Below are 19,620 nucleotides of genomic sequence, written 5' to 3'. Positions count from 1 at the left end.
TACATAGATCATACATGATTTTTACATTGATCACACATGGGTGACAAATTGATCATAGTTGGATCATACATTAATTACCCATATGGATCTACACTGATCACATGTGGTTCACACATGGATTGTACATGGATCACACATGAATTGTACATGGATCACACATGGTTCTCACATGGATCATAAATGGTTTACACATGGATCATACATGGATCACACATGGTTCGTAAATGGAACGAACCAGCCATTGAAACAGCCTTCTTGTCCATCGGGTGTTGACAACATTATGTGGACAGTTTACTTCTAGAATCTTATTAAAACCTCCAGGATTTCTTGAATTTTTCTAAATGTCCTCTATGATACACCAGACTGTTTATTGGAATCTACTCTTTCATGAATCCTCAAATTTTCATTTGAGGATTTCAATTTAAAATACAAGTCACATCAAATTAATTCTGTTGTCATCAAAGCTCTGTGGAGGCCTCAATTACAAGTTAAAAAAAAACTTTTGGACTCCACTTTTTGGATTGGCGCAGCTAAAGATTCTGTGGCTCTTCCTGACTTGCACCATCCCACCTCGATCACAGTGTCTGAACAGCTTGTAGGGCTCAGGATTTATTTTTGGACTGTCATGGCTTCTCATCCTTGCATTTGTAGGAAGGGGGGTTGAGTAGGTCTCTACACAAATCTGCTTACTGACACTCCAGGCAGGGAACAGTCAGTAGCTGGCCGGCCGCGCCCTGAGCAGCAGTCCGCAGGTAAACATACCATAAATTTGCATTATATTTTACAGATACTGAGCTAGCAAACTGTTGGGGTTATGGGTAGCAGTGGGAGAGAGGCTCTGTTATACGTAAATCCTTTGGCATCACACACTAGTTTGACGGAGCGCATTTGTGGAGTGTAAATTAGATTAAAAATTTGAAAAAGCTTCAATATTCTCTCCTGTTCTGGACAGGAGACCCCCACCTAGAGCCAGCGCACAACATCAGCATAAACTTCTCACCTGGTATGTTCCATTCTTTTTGTGTTTGTGTGTGTAAAGCACAAATCCTCTGGAAACTACTAACTATTGCTGACATTTTGGGTGGATTGGTTCACTTGAGAGGTGATTATGGAACAGCTGGCTTTTCATTATGGGGTTATTATTATCCTTTCCTCTTTTAACTCCGCCCTGAAGGCGCTCGACATACCAAAACTACCAGAGCCATAAATGGAGGAGTGAGCTCTTGTGACAAGAGGTGGGAGGGGCTTCAAATCAACCCATACCACTCTACTTTTCCTGAGGTGACACATGATACATTTGGGCACTGAAACGGTGTTTGTTTACAGATTACACCATGTCGGCAATCTCACAAAGGAAAAATCGATTGATTGCAAACATTGCAAACAAACATATTGATAATGATATCGTGTATTCATCTGTTTTTCTTACTATCAACTCAGTGTGTATCAATGTTAAGTTTCTGAGAATCTCTCAGATATCAGTGGGTAGTGGTGTCATCAGCAGGAGGGTCCCCCTATATGAGCCTAGTCCTGCTCAAAGTTTCTTCCTGTTAAAGGGGAGTTTTTCCTTGCCACTGTTGCTTGTTGGGGGTCAGGCCCTGGGATTCTGTAAAGTGCCTAGAAACAATTTTGATTGTAACAGATGCGATAGATAGATAGATAGATAGATGGAAGTTGTATCAGCAATTCTGAACAGAAACATTGTTGTTTTACAGGCGATCTTTCTCCCAAACAGTCAGCAGCTTGTCTAAGGAGAGGACAGTGGAAAAAACTCTATGTGGCCCCCTACTGTCCATAAAAGCTTTGAGAATCGATCACAAACTACTATGTAACTACCTGCTCCACAAATCACAACAAAGTAGTCCAAACAATCCGAGTGCAGCAGTGGGGTTTCAAGCTGGTGAAGGGGAGGAGCCACCTGGCTCAATTTTGTTAATAGTTTCATCAATAGTGACATCACATTGCATCTAAAGTATGAAGTGAGGTCATCACATAATCTTCACATTTTCACTGTAAACAAATTAATATTTACATCATTACAATTTACTCTTGGTGATGAGGATTTTATATTAAGGAGCTTTTATTCTTGGTTCAGCCTAAATTCAGAAGAAAATGGAATTCTGTTTTAACTCAACAGTGTTTTTTTCTATCTAAACAAATAACAACAGAAAGAAAACTCACAAAAAATTTAATCTTTTTAATGAGAAAAGCTTTTATGAAGTTAATTCATGTACATCTCAGTTAGCTGTCCATCTTTTGAGTGAACAGGGTAAAAGCAGACATCCAGAATGACTATTACGAAATTCTGAGAAAACAATATCATAAACAATATCATATAAAACTCTGTAGAACAAAAATATGTTGCTTGCTGTCAACTGAAAACAGGGAATAAAAATCTGCTTTTGAAGCTTTTCCACATCATTGATTTAGTTTTGTGAGCCTCCTTAGGAGTTACAAGAATCTACAAAGGAATTGTAAATTGTGAAAAATTAATATGTATAATTTAAAAAAAAGTAATACATTTTGGAGGTTATTTCACTTAAAACATAATTAGTATCATAAAAAAAATCCTGATGCTGTAAAATGATGTTTGATGTGATGCTGCCTGTGTTCGGGTTAGGTTGGGTGTTACGACTTGTTAAATTTTAGGCATTAGGGGACTGGGATTAGGAATTAAGGGTCAAGAGGTAGGAGTTTGATTTTTTCAAAAGAAAAATGATTTTTATGACCAGATGGAAAATTTTACAATTTTCTTTGAAATTTACTTTGAATTTGACCTCTTGTCCTTCTCTCTTTTGGTTTGTCCTCAGGGTGCAGATGCACTCATGGCTCTTGCTTATAGTGCTGTGACCCAGTTGGGCCTATTTTCTCAGCAGTATCCACCACCTCTGCTGCCTAAACCTAGAAAAGACAATATGAGACTTCAGAAACTCCTCAAGAGAAATGCCAAGAAAAAAACCTCTGCTCAGGGATCACAGACTGCTACATATTTCCGCTCAAGCCTTTCACCTGTGGATGAAGCGAGCCCTGATCTTGAGCACAGTGACCGCTCCACTCCTCCTAAAACTCCAGAGACACAATTCAGGCTGGATAACCCCCACCAACCACCGCGGATCACTGTAAGACCACTATACCAACATGTGGCCTCACCTTACCCACACCGTGCCAATTATGAGAAAACAAATATATTCTCACTTCAGACTATGGTGATACCATCATGCTCACAGAATGTGAGTACAGTTTCTACAGACCTGGGACCACAGCTAGAAACATTCAGAATATTTGCACCAGAGTTGCCTGGTAAAACAGTACAAGGTGTGGAGATGAAAAAGGCCGTTGTTGATGTCTATAGCCGTATGCCCACTGCTTCAGATGCAGCCGCAGAGCCCAAACATGCCAGCCTGGGTGTGTCTACTTCTCCAGCAATGGGGGTGAAAGGTCTGACCTGTCCTCTTACGGTGTTGACACCACTTGTCAAACCAAAAAGTCCACGTCCTACATTCAAAGCGACAGAACCATCACGATTCCCCAAACCAATGTTTGATGTCCCTCAAATTCGAATATACACAGCGAGCACATCCTACTATGAGTCTTCTAAGATATCGCCAGTGTACGACTCAGCAGGACTAACAGCTATTGGCAGCGTAACTTCAAGTAAAACACCAACAATAGTCAAACAAGAGTCTACTCTTTTATTGGGACAAGATCCTCAAAAAATTCCTTCTTTTGAAAGGAAAATAGGTACAACAGAAATAAGAGACAAACGTCATGCTGACACAAAAAGAATCCATTCACCCCTTGAAATAAAGCCTAAAACATCAAGTTCTGAGTTCCAAGTGTTTAGAACAGAAAGACCTAAAGCTCCAGCTAAACATATAACTCGAGCTGTAACACCAGTATTTGAAATCTCAAGACCCAATCCTCTACTATTTGCAGTTTCACCGGCCGTGGTGGAGGTGGCGAGGGCAAAAACATCTCATATTGTTACTCAAACAGTTGCTGAGTTCAAGTTCAATGAAGCAGAACTAAATGGGGATATTAATTCTGATATGACACCTGCAGCTACACCCATCCATCAAAGTCTCACCAAATCAGAGCCTGATCTGACAGGAGCCGTGAAGCCAGCCACACCAGCAGATTCTCAGCTGTCTAGGTCTCAAACTACATCATACTACAATGGTTGTCATAGGCCAAAAACTCCATCATCTGAGGCAGCCAGACTTATGACCACATCACCAGGTTATAAAAGACCAAAGACACCAACATACACGACATCCGGTGTATCGCCTGTAGCCTTTCAAAGACCTAAAACTCCAACAGAAGATAATCAAAAGTCAAAGTGTGGCTACCGTGGATTGACTCCAGCAGAATATGCAGCTCATGGAGGAATTAAAACACACTTTCCAGCATTTGGTTTCTCCACCTCTCAGGTACAAATAGATGATGAAATCAAAAGTATCACAGAAGAACCAAAAGAAAGTCAAATAGCTGGTGAAGAACCACAAATGGAGGTACAATGCATGGGAAAGATGTCTACATTCAAAGAACTACTCAGAGACAAAATACATCTAAAAGATGAGACAGTTGTGGCCAAACAGTTGGTTCCTACCATTGTGATCACACAAGAGACCACCAAAGAGGTACAAGCATTATCTACACAAGAAAAAACGCACTTCCACAAAGCAACAAAAAATCCTGCTCAGAGTGTAAAATCTCCCACTCAAGTAGAAACATTACCTCCAAATGTCACCAAAGCAATGATGAAAACACCTGATATCAAACATTTTCTGGCAAAGAGCAATGAGCAGGATCATCTGAATGCGGTACAAAAAGCAAAATATCATGAGGAGACAACAGAACCATCTCTGAAAAAGACAACACATGAAGTCCCCAAACCAAGTGTAGCTTTGTCTGTGAATTCAGCTGTTGTTCAACTGTCAGGAAGTAATGTAAAGGAAACCACTATGGTGAACAAATCTGCAGCAGAACAAAAAAGCAAAAATGAATCCCTCCCAAATCTCTCAAGCACCCAGAAATCAATGGGCATGAAATCTAAAGTCAGTGGATGGTCCCGACTCAAGAAGCACATGGTGGTGGAGCAAGAAGAGCCCAAATTTCCAGAGACAGACTTCAACACAGAGGCTAATGAGCAGAGTCACGGTGGGAAGGAGCAGACAGGTGAGAACTCTGGCAACAAAGCTGCTGTTCAGGAAACTCAAACAAATATTCCCGCCAAGGCAACCAAGATGTGGGATGCTGTCTTGTTCCAAATGTTTGCTACTAAAGAGAACATCATGCACCAGATTGAATTAAGCCAAAGTGAAACTGAGACAAAACAGGAGACAAAGGATGAAAATAACATCAAGGAGATACCATCCTTTGTGTACAAACTTCCTGTGTTGCTCTTTAGCCCAAAGTTTGATGCAAAGAAGCTTAAAGAAGCAGCATCGAGGCCAGTGACAAAAATTTCAACCGTTTTTGAAATGGCCCTGATTGGATGCAAAGGCAGAGACGAGGAACCAAAAGACTTTAACAGAACAGCACGGGGGTTTGCAGCTACTTAAAGTCCTGCTATACATGTGGAACCAGGCCAAAACTGGAACAAGCATGTCTTCAGAGTTAATGTGCAGGTCTGAAAATTCACTGTGGAAAAGTACTGTGGGAAGTTTAAAGTTCATCTCCATTTGCGTGATGGTTAATGTTCGTGGATGGTTAATGTTTGTGGATCCTCAGAAAAATGTCTTAAAGTCATTCAGACTCCAATCAAATTAAAGCATTCATGTTTTCTGTATTTTCAGAGCTTCTGATTTATTTTTTTTAGAAGTTTAAAAATTCACTGAATGTGCTAAGTAAACCAGCATTCTGAGAACGGAGCGGTCTATTGGGATTATAAGGCATCACTAGCTCCTCCAGGTAGGATGGAGCTAGGCCTCTGTTGACCTTGTAGGTCAGAAGAAGAATTTTAAAAATTACTCTAAATTTAATGGGCAGCCAAGTAAAGAGACGCCGGTAAGGGAGTTATGCGAACTCTCTCGACAGAAGGAATGAACAAGGAATGGGTTACTGCCATCCATCCATCCATCCATCCATCCATCCATCCATCGCAAGTAGTTGGTAGGACACAGCTTTTTAAAACAGATATAATATGACTCAATTCCCACGATTAGAATAGATTTTTTTAATTAAATTAAATTAAATTCAATCCAATCTTTCTTTATCTGCATCTGTTACAATCTAAACTGTCTCTAGGTGCTTTACAGCAGGGGTGCTCACATTTTTTCAGCATGCAAGCTACTTACAAAATGACCAAGTCAAAGTGATCTACCTATTCCGTATGAAAGTGATATGTTTTTGTCTTCTTACTTGGTCCCGCTCCCTCATTCATTTTGATGACCATAAGCTTTAGCGATGGCTTAAAATCAGAGGTAATTCGCTGAATAACTTAGCGCTTCTGACTGGTTGCCCTGTATGTCAATCAAGTAACGGGATTGTTCAATCAAGTAACGGGCTGACATCGTAAGTTCTGCTGCACTTAGCGCCGTTGTTTGCGCTTGATTGGTCACCTGAATGTAAAATTCAGTTGTCATCTAACTGGCTGCCCTGTATATAAATCAAGTGATGGGATAAATGATAGGCTGATATTTTTTAATGCCACGCCGTGATCGACCAGTACTACCTCCGCGATCGACCGGTAGATCGCGATCGACGTAATGAGCACCCCTTCTTTACAGAGAGCCAGGGCTTGACCCCAAGGAGGGGAGGGGAGAGGAGATGAAGCCATGAATCAGCAGGGTGGTGGAAGCCTGTCAGGTGATCATGTTTCTGTATCCCAGCAGCCTCGACCTGTAGCAGCATAACTAAGACATTATCTTAATAATTTGATTATTAATTACTGAATTACTGTATTATCAGATTTTTCAAAGAGGAAAGTTATAAGTCTAATCTTAAAGTAGAGAGGGAGTCAGTCTCTGATACCTGAACAGGGAGCTGGTTCCACAGCAGGGGGCCCTGGTAGCTAAATGCTCAGCCCCATTAGTTTAGAGACTCTGGGGACCACAAGTAAATCAGCATTCTGAGAGCAGAGCGGTCTACTGGGATTACAAGGTGTCATTAGCTCCGCCAGGTAGGATGAAGCTAGGCCTCTGATGACCTTGTAGGTCAGAAGATGAAATTTTAAAACCATTCTAGATTTAATGGGCAGCCATTGAAGAGAAGCCAGTACAGGATTCATGTCAGAACTCTAGCTGTAGCATTTTGGATCCAAGCCTTTGTGTTAAAGACAAGCCTAGTAATTCACGAACTGCTTTGTCTCCATCTGCTGTGTCTCTTCAGACATCAACCCATTTGTGTTATGAGATAAGTGCTGTAAAACACAATATAAACCTTGAAAAGCAAGGCACGTTCAGCCACGAGCCACGTTCTCTTTAACAGCAGAAAAACTCAAGACTGTATCTTGATTGAAGACAGAGGACATTTTTGCCTGGCAATACAGATGTAATGATGGGTACATCATCCACCGCTACTAGAAAAGTCTTGATGCAGCGTTCCCACTGCTGCTGATCAGTCAATAAAACTCCAGGTCTATGGCATGGTCATGTGACCCTTATTCTTGTGTGACCCTTATACTTGATACAATGATCGTGCGTAGTACAGCTTCCGTAAAGTTAGAGACAATTTTGATTGTAACAGATGCTATATAAATAAAGATTAAATTAAATGAAACAATACAAGTTGTTTACAGTGAGCGTGTACTAGTACATAGATTGTGTGTATTGAGACACACAGTAAGTGTGTGCTAACTGTGTATTTGTTTGAATTGGTAACAGCTTTAAAATCCTGCCAAAGACTGATGATAAGATGGAACAATGCACTCATGCTGTGAAGGTGAAGGCACGCATGCACACTCCCCATTATCACAGTTGCAAACACAATGCTGATGAACAAGCCTCTGTCACCTTCATTTAGTTAAGAGAGTTCATTCTCTGAGGTGAGTGTCTCCTGTCCAACACACACTAATCCAAACCCTACTGAGTGTTTCATGAATCACACACACACACACGCACACACACACACACACACACACACACACACACACACACACACACACACACCTGGGTGTTGCCGTGTTGCCTGGTTTCATTGGCCACAGGAGCCTTGGTGAATCCTGGAGTTTGATTTCCTGTTGACAGTCATCTGAGTCCACTCAATAATATTTCAGAATATATTGGTAATTAATGAATATTTGCTTTTTCTTTAACAAATTTGTTTTCTTAGATTTCTGAAAAGTGCCACTAAACTTTACCACAGCTGTTGTTTATATCTTTGTGTTCATGCTTGCCAGTCCCACTGACCACCCATCACGGTCACATGTTACGGATGACCACAATGACCTTTTACCATAGCTGAACCTGTGCTGAGAGGTTTGGAGTAATTTACTCTAACATGGACTTTAAGTCCTACACATATGACTAAAGGTCAGACTTTGAAGGGAATTATTTGAAGTAACTCTCTTACCTCTGAATCTGACGTTTGAACATCCTCCATCCTCTGGGTCATCACCTTCTCTCTCTCTCACACCCTCTTTTCTCCTCACACTCTGACACAGAATTTCCTCCTCCTTTTCTTCTCTACTCTTCTCTGTCTCCCCCTCACTCCAGTTTTCCTCATTCTGCCCTGGACTGTGTTGGCAGCTGGAGAAGGTGCTGGATGCCAGCAGAGACTCTGTGGTATTGTTGATCATGATCACCTTCTCACGAATATCTTCGCCTCCCTGCTTGAGTTCCTGCATCTGCTGCTTCTTTTGGTGTGTCCAGTCTCCAAAACCTTCATTATCCTCTGAAGTTGCAGAGTTGCTTGGCCTCCAGTCATACCTACTGAGTTTACTTTTTCACAAAAAGGAGTCAAATTGAAATCAAATCAAATTTAGAGCACCTTCAAAGAACCTCAAAAACATATCAATGTCAATAGGCAGGACCTCCATCCACAATGCGGGAAGGGGGTGGAGGATCGGACGGGGGAACCAGGTCCTACTCTGCGACTGGCTTCACCTTGGAAACATGGAACATGGGTGTATTTTCAATGCTGGGGGAAGCTTCAGGCGGACGGCTGTGGGGTTTACCATCTGATCCACCTCAAACGGCCCCGCGAAGCGAGGAGCAAGCTTCCGGGACTCGACCTAGAGTGGGAGGTCCTTGGTGGAAAACCAGACCTTCTGACCTCGATAGGAGGGAGCTGTGTCGATTGGCCTGTAGTTGAGAACGACGAGAGGTCCGCAGAGTCGTGCGGACCTGCCTCCACACCGTCCAGCAACGGCCATGTTGGCCTGCACTGACGGTACTGCAACGTCCTCCTCCTGGCCCTCAAATAATGGAGGCTGGTAGCACAGGGAAGCCATGAAGGGGGACAGACCAGTGGAAGCATAGACCAAGGAGTTGTGGGCTCCACCCACGGCAGGTAGGTGCTCCAGGAGGATGGATCTTGAGCCACCACACACCTTAGGGTGTCCTCCAGGCTCTGGTTAGTTCTCTCTGCCTACCCGTTGGCCTGTGGGTGGTACCCCGACGTAAGGCTGACTGAAGCTCCCAGCGCCGAACAGAAGGCCCTCCACACCTACGAGCAAAACTGTGGACCACGATCGGATACTATGTCCTTAGGTAATCCATGGAGGCGGAAAACATGCTGGACCAGGAGCTCTTCAGTCTCAGCTGCTGACGGGAGTTTGGGTAGGGGAATAAAGTGGGCCGACTTGGAGAAACGATCGACCACGGGGAGAACGACTTGATGACCCTGGGAAGGGGGGAGGCCGGTGATGAAGTCTACTGCGATATGCGACCACGGCCGTTGGGGAATTCCCAGTGGCTGGAGGAGTCCTGCCGGTGGCTGATGGGAGGCCTTCCCCCTAGAACATAAGGGGCAGGCAGCTATGTATTCCTTGGTGTCCCGGGCCATAGAGGGAAGTGTAACGAGCGGTTGACTCCTGGATGGCAGGTCAATCTCGAAGAGTGGGCCCAGTGCAGCACCTCTGAGCGCATTGCCACCGGGACGAACAGCCGGTTTGCAGGACCTCCCCTCGGATCTGGGGCTGATTGCTGGGCCTCGTGGACTCTCTCCTCCACCTGCCAGGATGCGGCCCCCAGGATGCAGGAGAGGGGTAATATGGGGTTCGGGTCCATCTCCCCTGGCTTGGAGGCGAACTGGTTGAGCCTCTTGGCGTTCCGGAGGTATGTGAGGTTCTTGTGGTCCGTCCATACGATAAATGGTTGGGTTGGGCCCTCCAGCCAGTGCCTCCATTCCTGGAGCGTCTTGTTTCCCACGTCGTAATTCCGCTCCGTGGGTGAAAGCCGGTGATTAAAAAAGGCACACGGATGGAGCTTCTGATAACAACAGTGAGAAACAACCCATATTAAACAAATACAGGGCTTCGCTGACTATTAGCATTAGCATGGCCTCACCGTCTGTTTCACCCGGTGTCTTTGTCTGTTGAGCGTGTGAAATGTTTAGTTACTCCTCTGCCTCCTTTAGTGAAGGGAATAGGTGCAGAAAGTGTAGCTTATTTACGGCTATGGAGGTGAGACTTAGCGAGCTTGAGACGCGGTTCCGCAGTTTGGAGTTAGCTGGAGTTGCATCAGGTAGCCAGGAGAAGCTAGCTGCTGCGGACCCGCCTAGCGTAGCTTCAGCTAGCGGTCCCCCGGCAGCAGCTGAGCAGCCGGCTAGCCAGGGCGGCTGGGTAATGGTTCACAGGAAGCGTAACCCAAAACAGAGGCCCACGGTGCACCACCAACTGCTTCCCGTGGCTAACCGTTTTTCCCCACTCGGCACCACACCCGCTGAGAAACTAACCCTGGTAAATGGCGACTCTGTTTTGCGCTACGTGAAGCCGACTCCAGCGACCATAGTTAAGTGCATTCCGGGGGCTAGAGCGGACGACATAGAAGCAAATTTATGGCTGCTGGTGTGAGGGTGAAGTTTGTCACCTGCGCTGTTCTTATGTTAAGACTCAGACAAACCACGCAAACAACTGGAGTCCTTGCAAGGGAGAGCCGAGCAGCAGTTCAAGCTTCCTCTGTCAACTCTGCTCGTCTGCTGCTCGCTCGCCTCTTTTATTTGGTGCACACAAGATTTATGTCAATCGGGACCTCATGATTCCTTGTTTCCTATCTACTTTTCCCACCTTTACGACCTCCTTGTCTTATCGAACAGGATACCTCTAAGTTTTGGTTATATAAACAGCTCCAGCACTTAGTTTAAACATTCACACATTCCTTTTCTTAACAACATTCCTTAAACACTCTAAATCTACTCATCATAGCATTTTAATGATAATAGCAATAACAACAATTCTTCTCACACTGGCGAGACGTAAATTTGGTAAAGTTATTATTCACGTCGGAGCCAACAACACCCGGCTTCGTCAGTCGGAGGTCACCAAAATTAACATAGAGTCGGTGTGCAACTACGCAAAAATGATGTCGGCTAATTTTATTAGACTCAAAGTGACCTGACAATCCAGGGTCCAGACCAGGATGCAGAGTTGTAGACTTACACACCTCTCAGCTGCTTCCATAGAACCCTCATCCACCAACAATAACATATTTAACACTATAGAGGTAGTCTCTGTTCCATGGTTAAAAGTTCACCAAGCACAGAGCAGGGGAGCGGTCAATCACCATAATCTTATTAAAATTAATACTAAAGCACAAGTTGGAGAAACTAATATCACAATTAAGTGTGGACTGTTAAATATTAGATCTCTTTTGTGTAAATCCCTGTTAGTATACGACCTGATAGCGAATCATCACATTGATTTATTTTGTCTTACTGAGACCTGGCTTTAGGAGGAGGAGTACTTTAGCTTAAATGAAGCTACTCCTCCTACCCATCTTAATTATCATATTCCTCGTGTTACTGGTCAAGGAGGGGAAGTGGCAGCAATCTATCACTTCAAGTTATTAATTAATCCTAGACCAAAATATGGCTCCAGTTCATTTGAAAGCCTGACTCTTGGCATCACCCATCTGAACTGGAAGGCAGAAAAGCCACTTCTGTTTGTAGTTGTATATCGGCCCCCTGCTGGGCCACATTCAGAGTTCCTGTCTGAGTTCTCTGATTTCTTATCTGACTTGGTCCTTAGAACGGAAAAAGTCATTATCATTGGAGACTTTAATATCCATGTAGACGTTGTAAATGACAGCTTTAGAAATGGCTTCATTTCATTACTTGAGTCAGTTGGTTTCCTCCAGCAGATAAACCAACCAACTCATAACTTCAACCACACCCTAGATTTAGTTCTGACTTATGGTGTTGAGGTAGAACATGTGTCAGTGTTCCCTCAGAACCCAGTCCTGTCAGACCATTCTTTGATCACTTTCACATTTATGATTAAGGATTCTTCTATCCTCAGAACAAAGTCTTACTATAGCAGATGTCTTTCAGATAATGCTGTAGCTAAGTTTAAGGAAGTGATCCCTGTGCTAATCCCAGGACCACCGTGTGTTTCCCCAGGGATCAGTCATTATAGTCTTAGCCCTGCTGAGGTTGACTCTATTGCTGAAGGTGCAGCAACCTCACTGAGAATCACGCTTGATTCTGTTGCCCCCCTGAAAAAGAAAATAGTAAATCAGAGGAGGTGTGCCCCCTGGTATAATTCACATATCAGGACCCTCAAGCAGAAAGTGCGAAGACTGGAAAGGAAGTGGCATTCCTGTAAAATAGACAGCTATCATGTAGCCTGGAAAGACTGTCTATTAGTTTACAAAAAGGCCCTCTGTAAGGCTAGAACAGCTTAATTTTCTTCTTTAATTGAGGAAAATAAGAGCAACCCCAGGTTTCTTTTCAGCACTGTGGCCAAATTAACTAAGAGTCACAGTGTTTTAGATCCACGTATCTCGTCTTCCCTTAGTGGTGAAGACTTCATGAGCTTCTTCACTGATAAAGTTGTAGCTATCAGAGAAAAAGCTAACCAGGCCATCCCAACAACTGGACCATCACCAGATGTGCTGACTGTGGGAACATACAGGTTCTCCAACGAGCCCTTAAACTCCTTCAGCCCTATATATTTTTCTGAGGCGTCATCGCTAATTCAGAAATCCAAGACCACCACGTGTCTTTTAGATCCCATCCCAACACACCTGTTGAAGGATGTTTTACCAGTGATAGGCAGTTCTATCCTGGACCAGATCAATGGTTCTTTAGTGTCAGGTTATGTACCCCAGTCCTACAAGGTGGCAGTGATTAAGCCGTTGCTTAAAAAAACATCACTAGATCCTGATGTATTAGCAAATTATAGGCCGATATCCAACCTTCCTTTTATCTCTAAAGTTCTTGAGAAGGTGGTGGTGATTCAGTTACTGGAGCACCTGCAGAGGAACAGCTTGTTTGAGATGTTTCAGTCAGGCTTTAGATCTCATCACAGCACAGAAACAGCACTTCTTAAAGTTACTAATGATCTTCTCATAGCTTCAGATCATGGACTAGTTTCTATGCTGGTTCTGCTGAATCTCAGTGCTGCTTTTAATACAATTGATCACAGCATCCTGTTACATAGACTGGAATATGTGATTGGGATTAAAGGGACAGCACTAGACTGGTTTAGATCATACTTATCTGATAGATACCAGTTTGCTCATGTCCATGGTATTCCCTCTTCATACAGTAGGGTTAGCCATGGGGTTCCACAAGGTTCTGTACTTGGACCAATCCAAAACATTATTCGGCAGCATGGGGTCAATTTTCATTGTTATGCCAATGACACTCAGCTTTATTTATCCATGAAACCAGAGGAGACAGAGAAGTTAGTGAAGCTCCAGACCTGTCTTAAAGACATAAAGTCGTGGATGTCTTCAAATTTCCTCCTCCTTAACTCAGGAAAAACTGAGGTCATGGTGTTTGGTCCTGAACCTCTCAGGGATAGATTAGATCACATGATCACTCTAGATGGTATCTCATTAACATCTAGTCTCTCTGTAAGGAATCTAGGAGTAACTTTTGATCAAAATCTCTCCTTCAACTCACACATTAAATTAGTCTCTAGAAATGCCTTTTTTCACTTGAGGAACATCTCAAAGATCAGGAAGCTACTGACGCGGCCTGATGCTGAAAAGTTAATTCATGCTTTTGTTACTTCCAGGCTGGACTATTGTAATTCTTTATTATCAAGGTGTCCAAACAACTCTTTAAGAAGCCTCCAGTTGATCCAAAATGCTGCAGCCAGAGTTCTGACAGGTATTGACAAAAGAGATCACATTACTCCTGTACTGGCGTCGCTTCATTGGCTGCCCGTTAAATTTAGAATAATTTTTAAAACCCTTCTTTTGACCTACAAGGTCCTCAGAGGCCTAGCTCCATCCTACCTGGAGGAGCTAGTGATACCTTATCAGCCCAATAGACCGCTCCGCTCTCAGAATGCTGGTCTACTTGTGGTTCCCAGAGTTTCCAGGAGTAGAATGGGGGCCGAGCATTTAGCTACCAGGCCCCACTGCTATGGAACCAGCTCCCTGTCCAGGTACGGGAGGCTGACTCCATCTCTACTTTTAAGATCAGACTTAAAACTAACCTCTTTGAAAAAGCTTATTGTTACTAATTCCAGTTACTATCATAGACAGACAAATTATCATACTTAGGGGGTCGTCTAATCGTTAGGTCACATCTTAGTTATGCTGTTATAGGCCAAGGCTGCCGGGGTCCGGAAACATGATCACCTGACAGGCCTCTGTCACTCCACTGGGTCATGGTTTCCTCTCCTCTCCTCTCCTCTCCTTTCCTCTCCTCATCAAGCAGACTAGTTATGCTGATTCTTGTGTAGTTTTTCTGCCCCCCCCCCTATTTATTTACAGGTATCGCCGCCCTCGGAGCTGCATGATGACCTCCGGCCCCGCTGAAGTGATTGTGCATCATATTTTTTGTGTGTGTTTCTGTGCTCTGTGCCTCTCCTCTCCTCTCCTCTCCTTCTCCTTCTCCTTTTCCTCTCCCTCTCCTCTCCTTTCCTCTCCTCTTTCCCCTCCTCCTCCTTTCCTCTTCCTCCCCTTCATTCTACTTCTCCTCTCCTCTACCCCTCTCCTCTCCTACCTATCCTATCCTCTACCTGTCCTCCCCCTTCTCCTCTCTCTTTACCCAGCCGGCCATCAGCAGGAGGGTCCCCCTACATGAGCCTGGTCCTGCTCAAGGTTTCTTCCTGTTAAAGGGGAGTTTTTCCTTGCCACTGTTGCTTGTCTGGGGTCAGGCCCTGGGATTCTGGAAAGCGCCTTGAAACAATTTTGATTGTATAAGACGCTATATAAATAAAGACTGATTGATTGATTGATTGATTTCGTCTTCAGAAATTTCTATGTTGATGACGGACTCGCCTCGCTGGCCAAGGAGGACGATGCTATCGATCTCCTGTGGCGAACCAAGGCTCTGCTGGCGGAGTCCAACTTAAGACTTCACAAGATAGCTTCAAATAGCACAAAGGTCATGGAGGCCTTTCCTGTAGAAGAACGAACAAGTGACTTTAAAGACCTAGATTTGGGAGCAGACCACTTGCCCCTCCAGAGGAGTTTTGGTTTAAGCTGGGAACTCCAAACCGACAGTTTCACCTTCAAAGTGTCAAGGGATGCTAAACCGTTCACTCGCAGAGGCATGCTGTCCACGGTAAACCGTCTTTATGATCCCCTTGAATTTGCTTCCCCCATAACGATCCAAGGGAAAGCATTGGTCAGAGATGTTACCTCAGAGCAGCACGAGTGGGATGCACCTCTTTCACTAGAGAAAGAAACTCAGTGGAAGGTATGGACTGACTCCTTAGTGGAACTTGAACAGGTTAGCATGCAGAGAGCATACATTCCAGTCCCTCTGTCATGTTGTAAATGGATTGAGCTATGTGTGTTTGCAGACGCTTCCACCATAGCGATAGCGGCTGTAGCCTACCTGCGTGCCTTGGACTTTGATGGAAAATGGCATGTCGGGTTTGTGATGAGAAAATCAAAGCTAGCTCCTTACCCCATGCACACTGTGCCACGCCTGGAGTTGTGCGCAGCAGTCTTGGCAGTCGAGCTAGCAGAAGTGATCCAGTCTGAAATGGATATAGAGTTGCAAGCAGTCAGATTTTTCACAGACAGTCGTATTGTGTTGGGCTATATCCACAACAGCTCATTTAGCTACCAGGTCCCCCTGCTACGGAACCAGCTCCCTGTCCAGGTACGGGAGGCTGACTCCATCGCTACTTTTAAGATTAGACTTAAAACCTACCTCTTTGAAAAAGCTTATTGTTGTTAATTCTGTAGTTCCAGTTACTATTATAGACAGAAAAATTATCATACTTAGGGGGTCGTCTAATCGTTAGGTCACATCTCAGCTATGCTGTTATAGGCTGAGGCTGCCGGGGTCCGGAAACATGATCACCTGACAGGCCTCTGTCACCCCACTGGGTCATGGTTTCCTCTCCTCTCCTTTCCTCCTCCTCATCAAGCAGACTAGTTATGATGATTCCTGTGTAGTTTTTCTGCTCCCCCCCCTCTCTATTTATTTACAGGTATCGCCGCCTTCGGAGCTGCATGATGACCTCCGGCCCCGCTGACCCATTGTATTGTCCTGTCCTCTCCTCTCCTCTCCTCTCCTCTCCTCTCCTCTCCTCTCCTCTCCTCTCCTCTCCTCTCCTCTCCTCTCCTCTCCTCTCCTCTCCTCTCCTCTCCTCTCCTCTCCTCTCCTCTCCTCTCCTCTCCTCTCCTCTCCTCTCCTCTCCTCTCCTCTCCTCTCCTCTCCTCTCCTCTCCTCTCCTCTCCTCTGGCCCTGGGTTTCTGGAAAGCGCCTTGAAACAATTTTGATTGTATAAGACACTATATAAATAAAGATTGATTGATTGATTGATTGATTTCAGGGATGTAAATTTAGTGCGGGCAGTCGCGAGAAACTGTAGTTTACGGTAGCGGTGCCGGGACGTCTAAATAGGATAAATCTGCATGTGCAGATTGTATGTGTGTGTGGCGCCTGGGTGTGCGTGATTGGATTCTGAGCTCTGTAAGTGCGTTTGTGTAGCCCCCCCTTTCCTCACTCTCTCTCTTCATGTCTCTCTCTCCCTCTGTCCTTGTTTGAGTGACCTTTGGGGGATCTTCCCATAGTTGTTGTCAAAAAGACTTGTGTAATTAATTGAAACTCTAAGAAATAAAGGAAAAATCGTTTTTGTACCTCAGATAGATTGATTGAGATTTTATCTGAAGCTTGATGAGGACCTAAGGGTGGTCCTGGTAGTGAAGAATATCATATAATTCTGTGCTGAGACAAGGAAACTGGGTGTGATCCAGCAGGACCGCAAGGTTCACACACACACACACACACACACCCACACACACGTATACATGTATGCTGAAGTAGTGGTGAATCAAGAAAAGTTGAGAAATATAGAAGTTTGTTCTTGCAGGTTTACATGTTTATGTAATATCTTTGGAGAACTTTATTTCTATTGATTTTGAAAAATTATTTATATTCGTTGTTGGTTAATTTGGATCTTTTGGATCTCAGGGTGTGGCTCACACTGTGCAGCTGTGTGCTGGGCCTGCAACCAGCAGCTAGCTCGGGGCTAGTGAGAACAAATGTTCACACTCCGACTATCGGAAGTGAACAGGAAGTGGTTCTCGACTTCAAGGGGTGGAGCTAGTTGGCTCCCCCTAGTGGTGAGGCGGAGAGTCCCTCCCCACTCAACCCTTTCTCACTTTCTAAAGTGACAGCTTTTATCAGGAGAAGAAACGGAACACACATTTTCTCTCTCCTTTATCGATCAGCGTTGAATTGTTTAATGCGTGTTGGAATTTTAAGAGATATGCTGGGGCATAAATGCAACAGGTTTATCTACTTGGCTGATTATTGTTTATAGATGATTGTTAAATGATTGTTTAATATTGATAATTGTTTATAATAATAATAGTACTTTGATAAAAACAATGATAATAACATACTAATTCAAATTTTGTTGATAATATATGATAGTGTTCAAGAATTGTGCACTTTTTATTTTCTTGAAGGAGTTTAACAGTTTATGAATTATTGAATTTTTTTCTTTTTCCTCTTTACACTTTTTGATGCATCTGAACTTGACTCCAGTAGGGACAGACGAGAGGAGGAATTGATCTACTGGTGGCGACATAACGGTCTTGCACTAAGGCCAGTGAAATTTTATATATACACACATCCTAATCTTTTGGACAAACATCTACAGCGATTGTTTTGCAGCTCATTTGGACAGGTTTAGAGTCAGATCAGATTTGTTTGAAAGTGATAAGCAATTAATAAATTTCTTCAACCTTTTTAACTTTATTTACACACTTTTCTTTATTAATTCTTTATTATAATTTTGCTTTGCTGCTTCCTTTCATATTTTTATATTTCTACATTTCCATGTTAATTGAATTTATTTTCTTTTTGTATTTATCAGTTAAACAATTAATGGTTTTGCATTTTAGTTAAACATTAAGTGAAATAAACTAAGCATTTACATTTTAAGGTTTGGAATTTATATACCATACTTTCCTAAGACAACTGCTACAGCAAAATGTCAAAAGTGGAGAGTAAAGCATTTAAACGCATGACCCCAATTGAGGTGGTGCAGAAAAACAATCCCCTTATTAAAGGCCTACCAGAGGTCTCAAAGAAATGGAACAAGTGTTGGCCAGATATTGAACAACGGTTGAAGGTACCCTCAACCCTGATGTGATTCAAACAATGTGTACACTTGTTACCGCCTACAAGGCAAATGAGAAAAAACGAAATAGGGGGAAGTCTCGTGCAGAAAAGAGACAGACTGAACTCGCAATGTTGCAACTTTTTGAACAAGAGGGACAGAAGTTGAGAGCGGCTGCAAAAGAGAAAAACGGAACAGCTAAAGAAGTTATTGAAAGAACCACAAAACAAACAGCGGCGCTAGTGGAAAAGATTAATACTCCTTTCTCTCATACGCTCCTCTAAAAAACCCTCCACCGTATGAGACAGAAGCTGAATACACTGACATCTATCCACAACTTCCCGTACTCAGCCAGAAAGGTAAGTACAACATTAAAGATGAGGACAACCAAACTGTTGAAAAGGGAAAGGCAAAAACGGTTATACACATTTATCCAACAACTCCAAAATCCAAATCAAGAATAACACGAGATGATGTCTACAAAACACTGCTCCCGGAGGACGATGATGAAAGTGGTACGGATGAAGCCATAGGTGGTTATGATCCCGCCATTAAGCGTGTGTTGGCTAAAGCTGAAAAGAGGGGTAACAAATCTAAAAAGAAAGCTAAGTCTGGTCAAGATCTGACCGATGACAGTTCAGGGTCAGACACTGATGAAGACTCAGACAGTAATTGTTCTTCCTCTGAGGAAAAACAACGTTCTTTGAGAAATCTCGAAAGGGGTATCGAACAGTGTCGTTTAGACATTAGCTTGACGGGAACTCCAGAAGCTCAAAAGATGCTAGAAAAACAGTTGGAAGATATGGAAAAACGGTGTAAGTTGTTAAAGAAGGGAAAGCTTTCAAAGCTGATCACCTCCGACTACAACTTGCGCTCAAAAAAAGAGAGCTCTGCTAACAAAATGTTTCCTGTTGTTGTTCGTGGTCAAAATCTTGAGTATAAACCTTGGCAGAACTCCAACATGTCAGACA

At 43.5% G+C, this 19,620-nt stretch overlaps 1 pseudogene across 1 annotated transcript in view; it reads right to left on the bottom strand.

Moving 5' to 3' along the window:
* Positions 1-4,926: 4,926 nt before the first annotated feature.
* LOC115251077 (uncharacterized) overlaps positions 4,927-19,620 on the bottom strand; it is a 37,615-nt pseudogene continuing 22,921 nt past the window's right edge. Inside the window, exons 2-5 of the transcript XR_003889635.1 lie at positions 9,536-9,621; positions 9,300-9,373; positions 8,594-8,882; positions 4,927-5,527 (exon numbers count right to left, since the gene is read on the bottom strand). The product of XR_003889635.1 is annotated as an uncharacterized protein (transcript). The remainder of the gene's footprint in view (positions 5,528-8,593; positions 8,883-9,299; positions 9,374-9,535; positions 9,622-19,620) is intronic.

Source organism: Takifugu rubripes, chromosome 9 (assembly GCF_901000725.2).
Source record: "Takifugu rubripes chromosome 9, fTakRub1.2, whole genome shotgun sequence".
Classification (NCBI taxonomy): domain Eukaryota; kingdom Metazoa; phylum Chordata; class Actinopteri; order Tetraodontiformes; family Tetraodontidae; genus Takifugu; species Takifugu rubripes.
This window is presented reverse-complemented; position numbering and strand designations above follow the sequence as displayed.